This window comes from Urocitellus parryii, chromosome X (assembly GCF_045843805.1).
Source record: "Urocitellus parryii isolate mUroPar1 chromosome X, mUroPar1.hap1, whole genome shotgun sequence".
NCBI lineage: Eukaryota > Metazoa > Chordata > Mammalia > Rodentia > Sciuridae > Urocitellus > Urocitellus parryii.
The window spans coordinates 29620072-29624008 of NC_135547.1; the positions used below are offsets into that span (position 1 = coordinate 29620072).

At 35.4% G+C, this 3937-nt stretch overlaps 1 pseudogene; it reads left to right on the forward strand.

Annotated features, from left to right (window-relative positions):
• The first annotated feature begins 913 nt into the window (after positions 1 to 913).
• On the forward strand, positions 914 to 1870 carry LOC113199307 (aldo-keto reductase family 1 member B10 pseudogene; annotated as a pseudogene).
• The last annotated feature ends 2067 nt before the right edge of the window (positions 1871 to 3937 follow it).

Sequence of the window (3937 nt, forward strand, 5' to 3'; positions counted from 1 at the left end):
AAATTTGATAAGAAGTGCACAAATTTCTGCAGATTATAACCTTACTAAGACTTAACCATGAAGAAAGAGAAAACCAGAACAGATCAATAACAATTAATGAGATTGACTGAATAATATAAATCTCCAAACAAAGAAAATCCCAGGACCATACAGCTCAACTACTGAGGTTTACTAAACATTTAAAGAAGAACCAATATTACTTCTTCATAAGTTATTGCAAAAAATGAAAGAAAGAATCTTCTAAACACACTCTATAAGGGCATCCTTACCCTGATACTAAAACCAGGTAATGAGAAGGAAAAATTAAAGGGAAGGGAGAAATTGAGACATCAATATTCTTGGTGAACAAAGAAATCAAAAAAGGAATCTCACAGTTGATAGAGTGCTTGCCTTACATGCACAAGGCCCTGAGTTCAATCACTAATGCCACAAAAAAAAAAAGCAATCCCATTTACAATATCTACAAAAAATAAAATAAAATATTGGGGAATAAATTTAAGGAGAAGGTGAAAGTTGCCTACAATGAAACTTAGAAAATACTGACAAAAGAAATTAAAGATGTTACCAAAAATATTGAAAGATATCCTATATCCATGGATTGGAAGAATCAATATTTTTAAAATGTCATAAAACAAATACTAATTCTTTTTTTTTTTTTGGTGTTGTGCTGGAGATTGAACCCAAGGCCTTGTGCATATGAGGCAAGCACTCTATAAACTGAGCTATATCCCCAGCCCTCATAATACAAATTCTTTGCAATTACAATAATACCAATAATATTCCTCAACCATAAAACAATTTTCTAAAATTCATACCACACCAAAACATCTAAATCACCAGATATCTTGAGTAAATCAACAAGCATGTAAAAAAGACATTTATTTGTTTTCTCAGAACCATTTCTGCACCACCCATGGTCACTTTTATGGAGCTCATCACCAAAACCAAGATGCCCATTGTGGGTATAGACAACTAGGCATTTTCCCTAGACAAAGTTAAAGAAGTTATGAAGGTAGCCATTGATGGAGGATATCACCATACAGACTAAGTCTGTCAGAACACAAAGGAGATGGAGAAGCCATCCAAGAGAAGATTCCAGAGAAGGTTGTGAAGTAGAAGGATCTCTTCATTGCTAGCAAACTGGTGTACCTCGTGTGAAAGAAATCTCCTGAAAGAAACCTGTTGGAAGACCCTCTAGGATCTGAAACATGATTATCTGGAAATCCACTTTATTCACTGGGCACAGATTTGAGCCTGGGAAGAACTTATCCACCAAAGTCAATAATGTCAATAGCCTCACCAGTAAATTAACATTCTTAGATGCCTAGGACGTCATGGAAGAACTGGGAAACAAGGGACTGATGAAAGTCCTTGGCATCTCCAACTTTAACCAAGACAACATTGAAAGGAGCTTCAACAAGCCTGGACTAAAATATAAACCAGTGAATAAGCAAGTCAAGTGCCACCTGTACCCCACCCAGGAGAAACTGATCAAGTACTATAACTCCAAGGGTATCACTATCACGACCTATAGCCTCCTGGGCTCTGTAGATAGACCTTAGGCAAGACAAAGGGCTCTTCACTACTGGAGGATCCCCAAATTAAGGAAATTCCTGCAAAGCAAAAATCAAACAATTAAAAAGCCCAGCCCAGATTCTGATCCACCTCTAGATCCAGAGAAATATGGTAGTGATCCCCAAGTCTTTGATACCAGCCCACATTATGAAAAAACTTACAGGTCTTTGACCTCAAACTGAAATAGGAAGAGATGGTGGTCATACTCACTTTCAACAGAAACTGGAGGTCCTATACCTCAGCTGACAAGCCTTTTCTGGAATAGTATCCTTTTAATGCTCAATACCAAAGCTGAATGTCCTGAAGAGATTACCTGTTGGATTCCCTCTCTTCACTATAGGGTAACTCACTCCCAGAGTTCCATTGTAACCATGTTTGCTTGAAATCATACCATGCCTGACCTTATACGACAGAATCTAGGCAAGGTTTTATTTAGATCCATATGTTCAACCAAAAGCAGACTACTGCAGGGAAGTGTGGCTCAGAGAAGCAAATGACACCTATGTAAGCTGTCAAAATGTTTGTTATTCAACAGGCAACTCTACTAACACTGAGGATACAAATATAAAAAGAATAAACAATAATAATAATAACCAAAGGAAAAAAAATTATCAAAGCATGAGGAATTATACAACTTGCTTCAAAATATAGTACAAAGCTATAGTAATCAAAATAGCATGGTATTAGCATAATAAAATACATAGATCAGTGGAAAAGAACAGAGAGTCTAGAAGAAAATGCATGTAGCTACAGTCAAATGATGTTCAACAAAGATGCAAAGAACATTCAATGGAGGAAAGGACTGCAGTCTTTTCAATAAATAGTGATGTGAAAACTGGATATCTACATGCAGAAGAATGAAACTAATACCACTTACCAAAATCAATTCAAAATGGATTAAAGACTTAAATGTAAGACTTGAAAATATGAAACTATAAAAAAAACATTGAAATGGGACATTGAAATCAGAAAGGATTTTTATAGAAGCCCCCCGCAAGCACTGGAAAAGCAAATATAGACAAACAGGGATGTAACCAATTAAAAACTTCTATATAACAAAGGAAATAATCAACAAAGAAAAAACTTATAGAATGGGAGAAAAATATATGCGAAGAAACCATCTGAAGATGGGTGGATAGCAGAAAACAAAAACAACCTGATTAATAAATGAAAATAGTCAAGCATGGAGGCATATTTCTGTAATCCCAGTGGACTCGGGAGGCTGAGGCAGGATGATCGCAAGTTCAACTCCAGCCTCAGTAATTTAGCAAGGCCCTAAGCAAACTAGTAAGACCCTGTCTCAAAATAAAAAATGGCTGGGGAGGTGGCTGAGTGGTTAAGCACCAATCAGTTCATCCCCAATACTAAAAATAAAAAAATAAAAATAAAAATAAATAAAATAAAAAATGGCAACAGAAATTTTCAAAAGACATACAAATGACCAACAGAGGTATGAAAAAGTACTCAACATCATTAATCATTACATGAATGCAAATGAAAATCATAATGAGATATTACCTCTTCCCAGTCAGAATGACTAGTATCAAAAGACTAAAGAAAATAAGTGCAAGTAAGGATAAGAAGAAAAGGTAACTTGAACACTGTTGAAAGGAGTGTAAATTGATATAGCCATTATGAAAAGCAGTAGAGAATTTCCTCAAAAAAGTATTAAAAATAGAACTATGAAGGCTGAGTATATGGCTCAGTAGCAGAGCACTTGTCTGCCATTTGTGACACCCTGGGTTCAGTCCGCAGCACCAAAAGTATATATAGAACTACATTACAATCTAGTAATCAACACTACTAGGATACATACATGAACAAAATGAAATCAGTATGTTGAAGAGACATCTGCACTCTCATGTTCATTGCAGCACTATTCACAACAGCCAAGAAACCGAAACAAAATGAGTGTCCATCACTGATGAATGAATAAAGAAAATGTGATACACACACACACACACACACACACACACACACAAATACTGTTCAGTCGTAAAAAAATGAAATCCTGTTATTGCAACAATATGAATGGAAGTATAAATGATTATATACATGAAATAAATGAGTCATAGAAATAGAAATATCCCATCATCTCACTCATATGTACCATCTTTTAAAAAAATGTTTAGTTGTAGATAGATACAATACCTTTATTTTATTTATTTATTTTTATGCAGTGCTGAGGAGCACTCCATCACTGAGACACAACTCCAGCCCTCATATGTACAATCTTAAAAAGGTAATCTCACAGAAGCTGAATGATGGTTTCCAGAGCCTAGGTAGACAAGAGAAGAAAAAGTGATGGAGAAAGGTTGATTAAAAGTCCTAAATTACATGGGCATGGTGGCACATTCCTGTA